The sequence below is a fragment of the Ambystoma mexicanum genome, chromosome 4q (assembly GCF_040938575.1).
Source record: "Ambystoma mexicanum isolate Mex_15411 chromosome 4q, UKY_AmexF1_1, whole genome shotgun sequence".
In the NCBI taxonomy this organism is placed as follows: domain Eukaryota; kingdom Metazoa; phylum Chordata; class Amphibia; order Caudata; family Ambystomatidae; genus Ambystoma; species Ambystoma mexicanum.
In genome coordinates this window covers 12,444,783-12,464,582 of record NC_090928.1, presented here as the reverse complement: position 1 = coordinate 12,464,582, position 19,800 = coordinate 12,444,783, and positions in this window count along the sequence as shown.

Sequence of the window (19,800 nt, the reverse complement as noted above, 5' to 3'; positions counted from 1 at the left end):
CAAGGAGTTGGATATCACATCTCATGCCATAGGAAGGGTCTCAGGTTTGGTATAAGCATTGAGATATCACATCTCTGCTATCGGAAGGGTCTCAGGATTGGATTGGGAAGGAGTTGGATATCCCTTCTCATGCTATAGGAAGGGTCTCAGGTTGGAATGGGAAGGAGTTGGATATCACATCTCATGCTAAAGGAAGGGTCTCAGGTTTGGTAGAAGCATTGAGATATCACATCTCATGCTATCGGAAGTGTCTCAGGATTGGAATGGGAAGGAGCTGGATATTACATCTCATGCTAAAGGAAGGGTCTCAGGTTTGGAACGGGAAGGAGTTGGATATCCGATCTCATGTTATAGGAAGGGTCTCAGGTTTGGTATAAGCATTGAGATATCACATCTCTGCTATCGGAAGTGTCTCAGGATTGGAATGGGAAGGAATTGGATATCCCATCTCATGTTATAGGACGGGTCTCAGGATTGTTATTAGAATCATTGAGATATCATATTGCATGCTGTAGGAAGGGTCTAAGGATTGGAATGGGAAAGACTTGGATATCACATCTCATGCTATAGGAAGGGTCTCAGGTTTGGTATAAGCATTGAGATATCAAATCTCATGCTATAGGACGGGTCTCAGGATTGGAATGGAAGGAGTTGGATATCACATCTCATGTTATAGGAAGGATCTCAGGTTTGGTATTAGAAGCATTGAGACATCACATCTCATGCTATAGGAAGGGTCTCAGGATTGGAATGGGAAGGAGTTGGATATCACATCTCATGCTATAGGAAGGGTCTCAGGTTTGGTATAAGCATTGAGATATCACATCTCATGCTATAGGAAGGGTCTCAGGATTGGAATGGGAAGGAGTTGTATATGACATCTCATGCCGTAGGAAGGGTCTCAGGTTTGGTATAAGCATTGAGATATCACATCTCTGCTATCAGAAGAGTCTCAGGATTGGAATGGGAAGGAGTTGGATATCCCATCTCATGTTATAGGAAGAGTCTCAGGTTTGGTATTAGAAGCATTGAGATATCACATCTCATGCTATAGGAAGTGTCTCAGGATTGGAATGGGAAGGACTTGGATATCACATCTCATGCTATAGGGAGGGTCTCAAGTTTGATATTAGAAGCATTGAGATATCACATCTCATGCTATAGGAAGAGTCTCAGGTTTGGGAAGGGAAGGATTTGGATTTCACATCTCATGTTATAGGATGGTTCTCATGTTTGGTTTTTGAAGCATTGAGATATCACATCTCATGCTATCGGAAGGGTCTCAGGTTTGGTATTAGAAGCATTGAGATATCACATCTCATGCTATAGGATTGGTCTCCGGATTGGAATGTGAAGGATTTGGATATCACATCTCATGCTAAAGGAAGGGTCTCAGGTTTGGAATGGGAAGGAGTTGGATATGACATCTCTTGTTATAGGGAGGGTCTCAGGATTTGAATGGCAAGGAGTTGGATATCACATCTCATGCCATAGGAAGGGTCTCAGGTTTGGTATAAGCATTGAGATATCGGGTCTCAGGATTGGAATGGGAAGGACTTAGATATCACATCTCATGCTATAGGGAGGGTCTCAGTTTTGATATTAGAAGCATTGAGATATCACATCTCATGCTATCGGAAGGGTCTCAGGATTGGAATGGGAGGAGCTGGATATCACATCTCATGCTAAAGGAAGGGTCTCAGGTTTGGAAGGGGAAGGATTTGGATATCACATCTCATGTTATAGGATGGGTCTCAGGTTTGGTATTAGAAGCATTGTGATATCACATCTCATGCTATAGGAAGTGTCTCAGGATTGGAATGGGAAGGAGTTGGATATCACATCTCATGCTATAGGAAGGGTTTCAGGTTTGGTAGAAGCATTGAGATATCACATCTCATGCTATAGGAAGAGTCTCAGGTTTGGGAAGGGAAGGATTTGGATTTCACATCTCATGTTATAGGATGGTTCTCATGTTTGGTTTTTGAAGCATTGAGATATCACATCTCATGCTATCGGAAGGGTCTCAGGTTTGGTATTAGAAGCATTGAGATATCACATCTCATGCTATAGGATTGGTCTCCGGATTGGAATGTGAAGGATTTGGATATCACATCTCATGCTAAAGGAAGGGTCTCAGGTTTGGAATGGGAAGGAGTTGGATATGACATCTCTTGTTATAGGGAGGGTCTCAGGATTTGAATGGCAAGGAGTTGGATATCACATCTCATGCCATAGGAAGGGTCTCAGGTTTGGTATAAGCATTGGGATATCACATCTCTGCTATAGGAAGGGTCTCAGGTTTGGTATAAGCATTGAGATATCACATCTCATGCTATAGGAAGGGTCTCAGGATTGGAATGGGAAGGAGTTGTATATGACATCTCATGCCGTAGGAAGGGTCTCAGGTTTGGTATAAGCATTGAGATATCACATCTCTGCTATCAGAAGAGTCTCAGGATTGGAATGGGAAGGAGTTGGATATCCCATCTCATGTTATAGGAAGAGTCTCAGGTTTGGTATTAGAAGCATTGAGATATCACATCTCATGCTATAGGAAGTGTCTCAGGATTGGAATGGGAAGGACTTGGATATCACATCTCATGCTATAGGGAGGGTCTCAAGTTTGATATTAGAAGTATTGAGATATCACATCTCATGCTATAGGAAGAGTCTCAGGTTTGGGAAGGGAAGGATTTGGATTTCACATCTCATGTTATAGGATGGTTCTCATGTTTGGTTTTTGAAGCATTGAGATATCACATCTCATGCTATCGGAAGGGTCTCAGGTTTGGTATTAGAAGCATTGAGATATCACATCTCATGCTATAGGATTGGTCTCCGGATTGGAATGTGAAGGATTTGGATATCACATCTCATGCTAAAGGAAGGGTCTCAGGTTTGGAATGGGAAGGAGTTGGATATGACATCTCTTGTTATAGGGAGGGTCTCAGGATTTGAATGGCAAGGAGTTGGATATCACATCTCATGCCATAGGAAGGGTCTCAGGTTTGGTATAAGCATTGAGATATCGGGTCTCAGGATTGGAATGGGAAGGACTTATATATCACATCTCATGCTATAGGGAGGGTCTCAGTTTTGATATTAGAAGCATTGAGATATCACATCTCATGCTATCGGAAGGGTCTCAGGATTGGAATGGGAGGAGCTGGATATCACATCTCATGCTAAAGGAAGGGTCTCAGGTTTGGAAGGGGAAGGATTTGGATATCACATCTCATGTTATAGGATGGGTCTCAGGTTTGGTATTAGAAGCATTGTGATATCACATCTCATGCTATAGGAAGTGTCTCAGGATTGGAATGGGAAGGAGTTGGATATCACATCTCATGCTATAGGAAGGGTTTCAGGTTTGGTAGAAGCATTGAGATATCACATCTCATGCTATAGGAAGAGTCTCAGGTTTGGGAAGGGAAGGATTTGGATTTCACATCTCATGTTATAGGATGGTTCTCATGTTTGGTTTTTGAAGCATTGAGATATCACATCTCATGCTATCGGAAGGGTCTCAGGTTTGGTATTAGAAGCATTGAGATATCACATCTCATGCTATAGGATTGGTCTCCGGATTGGAATGTGAAGGATTTGGATATCACATCTCATGCTAAAGGAAGGGTCTCAGGTTTGGAATGGGAAGGAGTTGGATATGACATCTCTTGTTATAGGGAGGGTCTCAGGATTTGAATGGCAAGGAGTTGGATATCACATCTCATGCCATAGGAAGGGTCTCAGGTTTGGTATAAGCATTGGGATATCACATCTCTGCTATCGGAAGGGTCTCAGGATTGGATTGGGAAGAAGTTGGATATCACATCTCATGTTATAGGAAGGGTCTCCGGATTGGAATGTGAAGGATTTGGATATCACATCTCATGTTATAGGATGGTTCTCATGTTTGGGAAGGGAAGGATTTGGATTTCACATCTCATGTTATAGGATGGTTCTCATGTTTGGTTTTTGAAGCATTGAGATATCACATCTCATGCTATCGGAAGGGTCTCAGGTTTGGTATTAGAAGCATTGAGATATCACATCTCATGCTATAGGATTGGTCTCCGGATTGGAATGTGAAGGATTTGGATATCACATCTCATGCTAAAGGAAGGGTCTCAGGTTTGGAATGGGAAGGAGTTGGATATGACATCTCTTGTTATAGGGAGGGTCTCAGGTTTGGAATGGGAAGGAGTTGGATATGACATCTCATGCCATAGGAAGGGTCTCAGGTTTGGTATAAGCTTTGAGATATCACATCTCTGCTATCGGAAGGGTCTCAGGATTGGATTGGGAAGGAGTTGGATATCCCTTCTCATGCTATAGGAAGGGTCTCAGGTTGGAATGGGAAGGAGTTGGATATCACATCTCATGCTAAAGGAAGGGTCTCAGGTTTGGTAGAAGCATTGAGATATCACATCTCATGCTATAGGAAGGATCTCAGGATTGGAATGGGAAGGACTTAGATATCACATATCATGCTATAGGGAGGGTTTCAGTTTTGATATTAGAAGCATTGAGATATCACATCTCATGCTATCGAAAGTGTCTCAGGATTGGAATGGGAAGGAGCTGGATATTACATCTCATGCTAAAGGAAGGGTCTCAGGTTTGGAACGGGAAGGAGTTGGATATCCGATCTCATGTTATAGGAAGGGTCTCAGGTTTGGTATAAGCATTGAGATATCACATCTCTGCTATCGGAAGTGTCTCAGGATTGGAATGGGAAGGAATTGGATATCCCATCTCATGTTATAGGACGGGTCTCAGGATTGTTATTAGAATCATTGAGATATCATATTGCATGCTGTAGGAAGGGTCTAAGGATTGGAATGGGAAAGACTTGGATATCACATCTCATGTTATAGGAAGGATCTCAGGTTTGGTATTAGAAGCATTGAGACATCAAATCTCATGCTATAGGAAGGGTCTCAGGATTGGAATGGGAAGGAGTTGGATATCACATCTCATGCTATAGGAAGGGTCTCAGGTTTGGTATAAGCATTGAGATATCACATCTCATGCTATAGGAAGGGTCTCAGGATTGGAATGGGAAGGAGTTGTATATGACATCTCATGCCGTAGGAAGGGTCTCAGGTTTGGTATAAGCATTGAGATATCACATCTCTGCTATCAGAAGAGTCTCAGGATTGGAATGGGAAGGAGTTGGATATCCCATCTCATGTTATAGGAAGAGTCTCAGGTTTGGTATTAGAAGCATTGAGATATCACATCTCATGCTATAGGAAGTGTCTCAGGATTGGAATGGGAAGGACCTGGATATCACATCTCATGCTATAGGGAGAGTCTCAAGTTTGATATTAGAAGCATTGAGATATCACATCTCATGCTATAGGAAGAGTCTCAGGTTTGGGAAGGGAAGGATTTGGATTTCACATCTCATGTTATAGGATGGTTCTCATGTTTGGTTTTTGAAGCATTGAGATATCACATCTCATGCTATCGGAAGGGTCTCAGGTTTGGTATTAGAAGCATTGAGATATCACATCTCATGCTATAGGATTGGTCTCCGGATTGGAATGTGAAGGATTTGGATATCACATCTCATGCTAAAGGAAGGGTCTCAGGTTTGGAATGGGAAGGAGTTGGATATGACATCTCTTGTTATAGGGAGGGTCTCAGGATTTGAATGGCAAGGAGTTGGATATCACATCTCATGCCATAGGAAGGGTCTCAGGTTTGGTATAAGCATTGAGATATCACATCTCTGCTATCGGAAGGGTCTCAGGATTGGAATGGGAAGGACTTAGATATCACATCTCATGCTATAGGGAGGGTCTCAGTTTTGATATTAGAAGCATTGAGATATCACATCTCATGCTATCGGAAGGGTCTCAGGATTGGAATGGGAGGAGCTGGATATCACATCTCATGCTAAAGGAAGGGTCTCAGGTTTGGAAGGGGAAGGATTTGGATATCACATCTCATGTTATAGGATGGGTTTCAGGTTTGGTATTAGAAGCATTGTGATATCACATCTCATGCTATAGGAAGTGTCTCAGGATTGGAATGGGAAGGAGTTGGATATAACATCTCATGCTATAGGAAGGGTTTCAGGTTTGGTAGAAGCATTGAGATATCACATCTCATGCTATAGGAAGAGTCTCAGGTTTGGGAAGGGAAGGATTTGGATTTCACATCTCATGTTATAGGATTGTTCTCATGTTTGGTTTTTGAAGCATTGAGATATCAAATCTCATGCTATCGGAAGGGTCTCAGGTTTGGTATTAGAAGCATTGAGATATCACATCTCATGCTATAGGATTGGTCTCTGGATTGGAATGTGAAGGATTTGGATATCACATCTCATGCTAAAGGAAGGGTCTCAGGTTTGGAATGGGAAGGAGTTGGATATGACATCTCTTGTTATAGGGAGGGTCTCAGGATTTGAATGGCAAGGAGTTGGATATCACATCTCATGCCATAGGAAGGGTCTCAGGTTTGGTATAAGCATTGAGATATCACATCTCTGCTATCGGAAGGGTCTCAGGATTGGATTGGGAAGGAGTTGGATATCACATCTCATGTTATAGGAAATCTCTCCGGATTGGAATGTGAAGGATTTGGATATCACATCTCATGCTAAAGGAAGGGTCTCAGGTTTGGAATGGGAAGGAGTTGGATATGACATCTCTTGTTATAGGGAGGGTCTCAGGATTTGAATGGCAAGGAGTTGGATATCACATCTCATGCCATAGGAAGGGTCTCAGGTTTGGTATAAGCATTGAGATATCACATCTCTGCTATCGGAAGGGTCTCAGGATTGGATTGGGAAGGAGTTGGATATCCCTTCTCATGCTATAGGAAGGGTCTCAGGTTGGAATGGGAAGGAGTTGGATATCACATCTCATGCTAAAGGAAGGGTCTCAGGTTTGGTAGAAGCATTGAGATATCACATCTCATGCTATAGGAAGGGTCTCAGGATTGGAATGGGAAGGACTTAGATATCACATATCATGCTATAGGGAGGGTTTCAGTTTTGATATTAGAAGCATTGAGATATCACATCTCATGCTATCGGAAGTGTCTCAGGATTGGAATGGGAAGGAGCTGGATATTACATCTCATGCTAAAGGAAGGGTCTCAGGTATGGAACGGGAAGGAGTTGGATATCCGATCTCATGTTATAGGAAGGGTCTCAGGTTTGGTATAAGCATTGAGATATCACAGCTCTGCTATCGGAAGTGTCTCAGGATTGGAATGGGAAGGAATTGGATATCCCATCTCATGTTATAGGACGGGTCTCAGGATTGTTATTATAATCATTGAGATATCATATTGCATGCTGTAGGAAGGGTCTAAGGATTGGAATGGGAAAGACTTGGATATCACATCTAATGCTATAGGAAGAGTCTCAGGATTGGAATGGAAGGAGTTGGATATCACATCTCATGTTATAGGAAGGATCTCAGGTTTGGTATTAGAAGCATTGAGACATCACATCTCATGCTATAGGAAGGGTCTCAGGATTGGAATGGGAAGGAGTTGGATATCACATCTCATGCTATAGGAAGGGTCTCAGGTTTGGTATAAGCATTGAGATATCACATCTCATGCTATAGGAAGGGTCTCAGGATTGGAATGGGAAGGAGTTGTATATGACATCTCATGCCGTAGGAAGGGTCTCAGGTTTGGTATAAGCATTGAGATATCACATCTCTGCTATCAGAAGAGTCTCAGGATTGGAATGGGAAGGAGTTGGATATCCCATCTCATGTTATAGGAAGAGTCTCAGGTTTGGTATTAGAAGCATTGAGATATCACATCTCATGCTATAGGAAGTGTCTCAGGATTGGAATGGGAAGGACTTGGATATCACATCTCATGCTATAGGGAGGGTCTCAAGTTTGATATTAGAAGCATTGAGATATCACATCTCATGCTATAGGAAGAGTCTCAGGTTTGGGAAGGGAAGGATTTGGATTTCACATCTCATGTTATAGGATGGTTCTCATGTTTGGTTTTTGAAGCATTGAGATATTACATCTCATGCTATTGGAAGGGTCTCAGGTTTGGTATTAGAAGCATTGCTTCAAAAACCAAACATGAGAACCATCCTATAACATGAGATGTGAAATCCAAATCCTTCCCTTCCCAAACCTGAGACTCTTCCTATAGCATGAGATGTGATATCTCAATGCTTCTACCAAACCTGAAACCCTTCCTATAGCATGAGATGTGATATCCAACTCCTTCCCATTCCAATCCTGAGACACTTCCGATAGCATGAGATGTGATATCTCAATGCTTCAAAAACCAAACATGAGAACCATCCTATAACATGAGATGTGAAATCCAAATCCTTCCCTTCCCAAACCTGAGACTCTTCCTATAGCATGAGATGTGATATCTCAATGCTTCTAATATCAAACTTGAGACCCTCCCTATAGCATGAGATGTGATATCCAAGTCCTTCCCATTCCAATCCTGAGACACTTCCTATAGCATGAGATGTGATATCTCAATGCTTCTAATACCAAACCTGTGATCCTTCCTATAACAAGAGATGTGATATCAAAATCCTTCCCCTTCCAAACCTTAGACCCTTCCTATAGCATGAGATGTGATATCTCAATGCTTCTAATACCAAACCTGAGATCCTTCCTATAACATGAGATGTGATATCCAACTCCTTCCCATTCCAATCCTGAGACACTTCCTATAGCATGAGATGTGATATCTCACTGCTTATACCAAACCTGAGACCCTTCCTATAGCATGAGATGTGATATCCAACTCCTTCCCATTCCAATCCTGAGACCCTTCCTATAGCATGAGATGTGATATCTCAATGCTTCTAATATCAAACTTTAGAGCCTCCCTATAGCATGAGATGTGATATCCAAGTCCTTCCCATTCCAATCCTGAGACACTTCCTATAGCATGAGATGTGATATCTCAATGCTTCTAATACCAAACCTGAGACTCTTCCTATAACATGAGATGGGATATCCAACTCCTTCCCATTCCAATCCTGAGACCCTTCCGATAGCAGAGATGTGATATCTCAATGCTTATACCAAACCTGAGACCCTTCCTAAAGCATGAGATGTGATATCCAACTCCTTCCCATTCCAATCCTGAGACCCTTCCCATAGCATGAGATGTGATATCTCAATGCTTATACCAAACCTGAGACCCTTCCTACGGCATGAGATGTCATATACAACTCCTTCCCATTCCAATCCTGAGACCCTTCCTATAGCATGAGATGTGATATCTCAATGCTTATACCAAACCTGAGACCCTTCCTATAGCATGAGATGTGATATCAAACTCCTTCCCATTCCAATCCTGAGACCCTTCCTATAGCATGAGATGTGATATCTCAATGCTTCTACCAAACCTGAAACCCTTCCTTTAGCATGAGATGTGATATCCAACTCCTTCCCATTCCAATCCTGAGACCCTTCCTATAGCATGAGATGTGATATCTCAATACTTATAATACCAAACCTGAGATCCTTCCGATAACATGAGATGTGATATCCAAATCCTTCCCCTTCCAAACCTGAGACCCTTCGGATAGCATGAGATGTGATATCTCAATGCTTCTAATACCAAACCTGAGATCCTTCCGATAGCATGAGATGTGATATCTCAATGCTTCTAATACCAAACCTGAGATCCTTCCTATAACATGAGATGTGATATCCAAATCCTTCCATTTCCAAACCTGAGACCCTCCCTTTAGCATGAGATGTGATATCCAACTCCTTCCCATTCCAATTCTGAGCCCCTTCCTATACCATGAGACTTGATATCCAACTCCTTCCCATTCCAATTCTGAGCCCCTTCCTATACCATGAGACTTGATATCTCAATGCTTCTAATACCAAACCTGAGACCCGTCCTATAACATGAGATGTGATATCCAAATCCTTCCCCTTCCAAACCTTAGACCCTTCCTTTATCATGAGATGTGATATCCAACTCCTTCCCATTCCAATCCTGAGACCCTTCCGATATCATGAGATGTGATATCTCAAAGCTTCTAATATCAAACTTGAGACCCTCCCTATAGCATGAGATGTGATATCCAAGTCCTTCCCATTCCAATCCTGAGACCCTTCCTATAGCTTGAGATGTGACATCCAACTCCTTCCCATTCCAATTCTGATCCCCTTCCTATACCATGAGACTTGATATCTCAATGCTTCTAATACCAAACCTGAGACCCGTCCTATAACATGAGATGTGATATCCAAATCCTTCCCCTTCCAAACCTTAGACCCTTCCTTTATCATGAGATGTGATATCCAACTCCTTCTCATTCAAATCCTGAGACCCTTCCGATATCATGAGATGTAATATCTCAATGCTTCTAATATCAAACTTGAGACCCTCCCTATAGCATGAGATGTGATATCCAAGTCCTTCCCATTCCAATCCTGAGACCCTTCCTATAGCATGAGATGTGATATCTCAATGCTTCTAATACCAAACCTGAGACCCTTCCTATAACATGAGATTGGAATATCCAACTCCTTCCCATTCCAATCCTGAGACCCTTCCGATAGCAGAAATGTGATATCTCAATTCTTATACCAAACCTGAGATCCTTCCTATAACATGAGATGTGATATCCAACTCATTCCCATTCCAATCCTGAGACACTTCCTATAGCATGAGATGTGATATCTCACTGCTTATACCAAACCTGAGACCCTTCCTATAGCATGAGATGTGATATCCAACTCCTTCCCATTCCAATCCTGAGACCCTTCCTATAGCATGAGATGTGATATCTCAATGCTTCTAATATCAAACTTGAGAGCCTCCCTATAGCATGAGATGTGATATCCAAGTCCTTCCCATTCCAATCCTGAGAAACTTCCTATAGCATGAGATGTGATATCTCAATGCTTCTAATACCAAACCTGAGACTCTTCCTATAACATGAGATGGGATATCCACCTCCTTCCCATTCCAATCCTGAGACCCTTCCGATAGCAGAGATGTGATATCTCAATGCTTATACCAAACCTGAGACCCTTCCTACGGCATGAGATGTCATATACAACTCCTTCCCATTCCAATCCTGAGACCCTTCCTATAGCATGAGATGTGATATCTCAATGCTTATACCAAACCTGAGACCCTTCCTATAGCATGAGATGTGATATCCAACTCCTTCCCATTCCAATCCTGAGACCCTTCCTATAGCATGAGATGTGATATCTCAATGCTTATACCAAACCTGAGACCCTTCCTACGGCATGAGATGTCATATACAACTCCTTCCCATTCCAATCCTGAGACCCTTCCTATAGCATGAGATGTGATATCTCAATGCTTATACCAAACCTGAGACCCTTCCTACAGCATGAGATGTGATATCCAACTCCTTCCCATTCCAATCCTGAGACCCTTCCTATAGCATGAGATGTGATATCTCAATGCTTATACCAAACCTGAGACCCTTCCTATAACATGAGATGGGATATCCAACTCCTTCCCATTCCAATCCTGAGACACTTCCGATAGCAGAGATGTGATATCTCAATGCTTATACCAGACCTTAGACCCTTCCTATAACATGAGATCGGATATCCAACTCCTTCCCGTTCCAAACCTGAGACCCTTCCTTTAGCATGAGATGTGATATCCAACTCCTTCCCGTTCCAAACCTGAGACCCTTCCTATAGCATGAGATGTGATATCCAACTCCTTCCCGTTCCAAACCTGAGACCCTTCCTTTAGCATGAGATGTGATATCCAGCTCCTTCCCATTCCAATCCTGAGACACTTCCGATAGCATGAGATGTGATATCTCAATGCTTCTAATATCAAAACTGAGACCCTCCCTATAGCATGATATGTGATATCTAAGTCCTTCCCATTCCAATCCTGAGACCCTTCCTATAGCATGAGATGTGATATCTCAATGCTTCTACCAAACCTGAGACCCTTCCTTTAGCATGAGATGTGATATCCAACTCCTTCCCATTCCAATCCTGAGACCCTTCCTATAGCCTGAGATGTGATATCTCAATACTTCTAATACCAAACCTGAGATCCTTCCGATAACATGAGATGTGATATCCAAATCCTTCCCCTTCCAAACCTGAGACCCTCCCTTTAGCATGAGATGTGATATCCAACTCCTTCCCATTCCAATCCTGAGACCCTTCTGATAGCATGAGATGTGATATCTCAATGCTTCTAATACCAAACCTGAGATCCTTCCGATAGCATGAGATGTGATATCTCAATGCTTCTAATACTAAACCTGAGATCCTTCCTATAACATGAGATGTGATATCCAAATCCTTCCCCTTCCAATTCTGAGACCCTCCCTTTAACATGAGATGTGATATCCAACTCCTTCCCATTCCAATCCTGAGACCCTTCTGATAGCATGAGATGTGATATCTCAATGCCTCTAATACCAAACCTGAGATCCTACCTCTAACATGAAATGTGATATCCAACTCTTTCCCCTTCCAAACCTGAGAGCCTTCCTATAACATGAGATGTGATATCCAACTCCTTCCCATTCCAACCTGAGACCCTTCCTATAGCATGAGATGTGATATCTCAATGCCTCTAATACCAAACCTGAGATCCTTCCTCTAACATGAAATGTGATATCCAACTCCTTCCCTTTCCAAACCTGAGAGCCTATCTATAGCATGAGATGTGATATCCAAGTCCTTCCCATTCCAATTCTTAGACCCTTCCTACAGCATGCAATATGATATCTCAATGATTCTAATAACAAACCTGAGACCCGTCCTATAACATGAGATGGGATATCCAAGTCCTTCCCATTCCAATCCTGAGACACTTCCGATAGCAGAGATGTGATATCTCAATGCTTATACCAAACCTGAGACCCTTCCTATAACATGAGATGTGATATCCAACTCCTTCCCGTTCCAAACCTGAGACTCTTCCTTTAGCATGAGATGTGATATCCAGCTCCTTCCCATTCCAATCCTGAGACACTCACGATAGCATGAGATGTGATATCTCAATGCTTCTAATATCAAAACTGAGACCCTCCCTATAGTATGATATGTGATATCTAAGTCCTTCCCATTCCAATCCTGAGACCCTTCCTATAGCATGAGATGTGATATCTCAATGCTTCTACCAAACCTGAGACCCTTCCTTTAGCATGAGATGTGATATCCAACTCCTTCCCATTCCAATCCTGAGACCCTTCCTATAGCATGAGATGTGATATCTCAATACTTCTAATACCAAACCTGAGATCCTTCCGATAACATGAGATGTGATATCCAAATCCTTCCCCTTCCAAACCTGAGACCCTCCCTTTAGCATGAGATGTGATATCCAACTCCTTCCCATTCCAATCCTGAGACCCTTCTGATAGCATGAGATGTGATATCTCAATACTTCTAATACCAAACCTGAGACCCTTCCTACAGCATGCGATGTGATATCTCAATGCTTCTAATATCAAACCTGAGACCCGTCCTATAACATGAGATGGGATATCCAACTCCTTCCCGTTCCAAACCTGATACCCTTCCTATAGCATGAGATGTGATATCCAATTCCTTCCCATCCCAATCCTGAGACACCTCTGATAGCACAGATGTGATATCTCAATGCTTATACCAAACCTGAGACTCTTCCTATAACATGAGATGTGATATCCAACTCCTTCCCGTTCCAAACCTGAGACCCTTCCTATAGCATGAGATGTGATATCCAACTCCTTCCCGTTCCAAACCTGAGACCCTTCCTTTAGCATGAGATGTGGTATCCAGCTCCTTCCCATTCCAATCCTGAGACACTTCCGATAGCATGAGATGTGATATCTCAATGCTTCTAATATCAAAACTGAGACCCTCCCTATAGCATGATATGTGATATCTAAGTCCTTCCCATTCCAATCCTGAGACCCTTCCTATAGCATGAGATGTGATATCTCAATGCTTCTACCAAACCTGAGACCCTTCCTTTAGCATGAGATGTGATATCCAACTCCTTCCCATTCCAATCCTGAGACCCTTCCTATAGCCTGAGATGTGATATCTCAATACTTCTAATACCAAACCTGAGATCCTTCCGATAACATGAGATGTGATATCCAAATCCTTCCCCTTCCAAACCTGAGACCCTCCCTTTAGCATGAGATGTGATATCCAACTCCTTCCCATTCCAATCCTGAGACCCTTCTGATAGCATGAGATGTGATATCTCAATGCTTCTAATACCAAACCTGAGACCCTTCCTACAGCATGCAATGTGATATCTCAATGCTTCTAATATCAAACCTGAGACCCGTCCTATAACATGAGATGGGATATCCAACTCCTTCCCGTTCCAAACCTGATACCCTTCCTATAGCATGAGATGTGATATCCAATTCCTTCCCACCCCAATCCTGAGACACCTCCGATAGCAGAGATGTGATATCTCAATGCTTATACCAAACCTGAGACTCTTCCTATAACATAAGATGTGATATCCAACTCCTTCCCGTTCAAAACCTGAGACCCTTCCGATAGCATGAGATGTGATATCTCAATGCTTCTAATACCAAACCTGTGATCCTTCCTATAACAAGAGATGTGATATCAAAATCCTTCCCCTTCCAAACCTGAGACCCTCCCTTTAGCATGAGATGTGATATCTCACTGCTTATACCAAACCTGAGACCCTTCCTATAGCATGAGATGTGATATCCAACTCCTTCCCATTCCAATCCTGAGACCCTTCCTATAGCATGAGATGTGATATCTCAATGCTTCTAATATCAAACTTGAGAGCCTCCCTATAGCATGAGATGTGATATCCAAGTCCTTCCCATTCCAATCCTGAGAAACTTCCTATAGCATGAGATGTGATATCTCAATGCTTCTAATACCAAACCTGAGACTCTTCCTATAACATGAGATGGGATATCCACCTCCTTCCCATTCCAATCCTGAGACCCTTCCGATAGCAGAGATGTGATATCTCAATGCTTATACCAAACCTGAGACCCTTCCTACGGCATGAGATGTCATATACAACTCCTTCCCATTCCAATCCTGAGACCCTTCCTATAGCATGAGATGTGATATCTCAATGCTTATACCAAACCTGAGACCCTTCCTATAGCATGAGATGTGATATCCAACTCCTTCCCATTCCAATCCTGAGACCCTTCCTATAGCATGAGATGTGATATCTCAATGCTTATACCAAACCTGAGACCCTTCCTACGGCATGAGATGTCATATACAACTCCTTCCCATTCCAATCCTGAGACCCTTCCTATAGCATGAGATGTGATATCTCAATGCTTATACCAAACCTGAGACCCTTCCTACAGCATGAGATGTGATATCCAACTCCTTCCCATTCCAATCCTGAGACCCTTCCTATAGCATGAGATGTGATATCTCAATGCTTATACCAAACCTGAGACCCTTCCTATAACATGAGATGGGAAATCCAACTCCTTCCCATTCCAATCCTGAGACACTTCCGATAGCAGAGATGTGATATCTCAATGCTTATACCAGACCTTAGACCCTTCCTATAACATGAGATCGGATATCCAACTCCTTCCCGTTCCAAACCTGAGACCCTTCCTTTAGCATGAGATGTGATATCCAGCTCCTTCCCATTCCAATCCTGAGACACTTCCGATAGCATGAGATGTGATATCTCAATGCTTCTAATATCAAAACTGAAACCCTCCCTATAGCATGATATGTGATATCTAAGTCCTTCCCATTCCAATCCTGAGACCCTTCCTATAGCATGAGATGTGATATCTCAATGCTTCTACCAAACATGAGACCCTTCCTTTAGCATGAGATGTGATATCCAACTCCTTCCCATTCCAATCCTGAGACCCTTCCTATAGCATGAGATGTGATATCTCAATACTTCTAATACCAAACCTGAGAACCTTCCGATAACATGAGATGTGATATCCAAATCCTTCCCCTTCCAAACCTGAGACCCTCCCTTTAGCATGAGATGTGATATCCAACTCCTTCCCATTCCAATCCTGAGACCCTTCTGATAGCATGAGATGTGATATCTCAATTCTTCTAATACCAAACCTGAGATCCTTCCGATAGCATGAGATGTGATATCTCAATGCTTCTAATACTAAACCTGAGATCCTTCCTATAACATGAGATGTGATATCCAAATCCTTCCCCTTCCAATTCTGAGACCCTCCCTTTAACATGAGATGTGATATCCAACTCCTTCCCATTCCAATCCTGAGACCCTTCTGATAGCATGAGATGTGATATCTCAATGCCTCTGATACCAAACCTGAGATCCTACCTCTAACATGAAATGTGATATCCAACTCTTTCCCCTTCCAAACCTGAGAGCCTTCCTATAACATGAGATGTGATATCCAACTCCTTCCCATTCCAACCTGAGACCCTTCCTATAGCATGAGATGTGATATCTCAATGCCTCTAATACCAAAACTGAGATCCTTCCTCTAACATGAAATGTGATATCCAACTCCTTCCCTTTCCAAACCTGAGAGCCTATCTATAGCATGAGATGTGATATCCAAGTCCTTCCCATTCCAATCCTTAGACCCTTCCTACAGCATGCAATATGATATCTCAATGATTCTAATAACAAACCTGAGACCCGTCCTATAACATGAGATGGGATATCCAAGTCCTTCCCATTCCAATCCTGAGACACTTCCGATAGCAGAGATGGGATATCTCAATGCTTATACCAAACCTGAGACCCTTCCTATAACATGAGATGTGATATCCAACTCCTTCCCGTTCCAAACCTGAGACTCTTCCTTTAGCATGAGATGTGATATCCAGCTCCTTCCCATTCCAATCCTGGGACACTCACGATAGCATGAGATGTGATATCTCAATGCTTCTAATATCAAAACTGAGACCCTCCCTATAGTATGATATGTGATATCTAAGTCCTTCCCATTCCAATCCTGAGAGCCTTCCTATAGCATGAGATGTGATATCTCAATGCTTCTACCAAACCTGAGACCCTTCCTTTAGCATGAGATGTGATATCCAACTCCTTCCCATTCCAATCCTGAGACCCTTCCTATAGCATGAGATGTGATATCTCAATACTTCTAATACCAAACCTGAGATCCTTCCGATAACATGAGATGTGATATCCAAATCCTTCCCCTTCCAAACCTGAGACCCTCCCTTTAGCATGAGATGTGATATCCAACTCCTTCCCATTCCAATCCTGAGACCCTTCTGATAGCATGAGATGTGATATCTCAATACTTCTAATACCAAACCTGAGACCCTTCCTACAGCATGCGATGTGATATCTCAATGCTTCTAATATCAAACCTGAGACCCGTCCTATAACATGAGATGGGATATCCAACTCCTTCCCGTTCCAAACCTGATACCCTTCCTATAGCATGAGATGTGATATCCAATTCCTTCCCATCCCAATCCTGAGACACCTCTGATAGCACAGATGTGATATCTCAATGCTTATACCAAACCTGAGACTCTTCCTATAACATGAGATGTGATATCCAACTCCTTCCCGTTCCAAACCTGAGACCCTTCCTATAGCATGAGATGTGATATCCAACTCCTTCCCGTTCCAAACCTGAGACCCTTCCTTTAGCATGAGATGTGATATCCAGCTCCTTCCCATTCCAATCCTGAGACACTTCCGATAGCATGAGATGTGATATCTCAATGCTTCTAATATCAAAACTGAGACCCTCCCTATAGCATGATATGTGATATCTAAGTCCTTCCCATTCCAATCCTGAGACCCTTCCTATAGCATGAGATGTGATATCTCAATGCTTCTACCAAACCTGAGACCCTTCCTTTAGCATGAGATGTGATATCCAACTCCTTCCCATTCCAATCCTGAGACCCTTCCTATAGCCTGAGATGTGATATCTCAATACTTCTAATACCAAACCTGAGATCCTTCCGATAACATGAGATGTGATATCCAAATCCTTCCCCTTCCAAACCTGAGACCCTCCCTTTAGCATGAGATGTGATATCCAACTCCTTCCCATTCCACTCCTGAGACCCTTCTGATAGCATGAGATGTGATATCTCAATGCTTCTAATACCAAACCTGAGACCCTTCCTACAGCATGCAATGTGATATCTCAATGCTTCTAATATCAAACCTGAGACCCGTCCTATAACATGAGATGGGATATCCAACTCCTTCCCGTTCCAAACCTGATACCCTTCCTATAGCATGAGATGTGATATCCAATTCCTTCCCATCCCAATCCTGAGACACCTCCGATAGCAGAGATGTGATATCTCAATGCTTATACCAAACCTGAGACTCTTCCTATAACATAAGATGTGATATCCAACTCCTTCCCGTTCAAAACCTGAGACCCTTCCGATAGCATGAGATGTGATATCTCAATGCTTCTAATACCAAACCTGTGATCCTTCCTATAACAAGAGATGTGATATCAAAATCCTTCCCCTTCCAAACCTGAGACCCTCCCTTTAGCATGAGATGTGATATCTCAATGCCTCTAATACCAAACCTGAGATCCTTCCGATAGCATGAGATGTGATATCTCAATGCTTCTAATACCAAACCTGAGATCCTTCCTATAACATGAGATGTGATATCCAAATCCTTCCCCTTCCATTCCTGAGACCCTCCCTTTAGCATGAGATGTGATATCCAAGTCCTTCCCATTCCAATCCTGAGACCCTTCCTATAGCATGAGATGTGATATCTCAATGCTTCTAATACCAAACCTGAGACCCTTCCTATAACATAAGATGGGATATCAAACTCCTTCCCATTCCAATCATGAGACCCTTCCGATAGCAGAGATGTGATATCTCAATGCTTATACCAAACCTGAGACCCTTCCTGTGGCATGAGATGTCATATACAACTCCTTCCCATTCCAATCCTGAGACCCTTCCTATAGCATGAGATGTGATATCGAACTCCTTCCCATTCCAATCCTGAGACCCTTCCTATAGCATGAGTTTTGATATCTCAATGCTTCTAATACCAAACCTGAGATCCTTCCGATAGCATGAGATGTGATATCTCAATGCTTCTAATACCAAACCTGAGATCATTCCTATAACACGAGATGTAATATCCAAATCCTTCCCCTTCCAAACCTGAGACCCTCCCTTTAGCATGAGATGTGATATCCAACTCCTTCCCATTCCAATCCTGAGACCCTTCCTATAGCATGAGATGTGATGTCTCAATGCTTCTAATACCAAACCTGAGATCCTTCCTATAACATGAGATGTGATATCCAACTCCTTCCCATTCCAATCCTGAGTCACTTCCTATAGCATGAGAAGTGATATCTCCATGCTTATACCAAACCTGAGACCCTTCCTATAGCATGAGATGTGATATCCAAATCCTTCCCATTCCAATCCTGAGACCCTTCCTATAGCATGAGATGTGATATCTCAATACTTCTAATACCAAACCTGAGATCCTTCCGATAACATGAGATGTGATATCCAAATCCTTCCCCTTCCAAACCTGAGACCCTCCCTTTAGCATGAGATGTGTTATCCAACTCCTTCCCATTCCAATCCTGAGACCCGTCTGATAGCATGAGATGTGATATCTCAATACTTCTAATACCAAACCTGAGATCCTTCCGATAACATGAGATGTGATATCCAAATCCTTCCCCTTCCAAACCTGAGACTCTCCCTTTAGCATGAGATGTGATATCCAACTCCTTCCCATTCCAATCCTGAGACCCTTCTGATAGCATGAGATGTGATATCTCAATGCCTCTAATACCAAACCTGAGATCCTACCTCT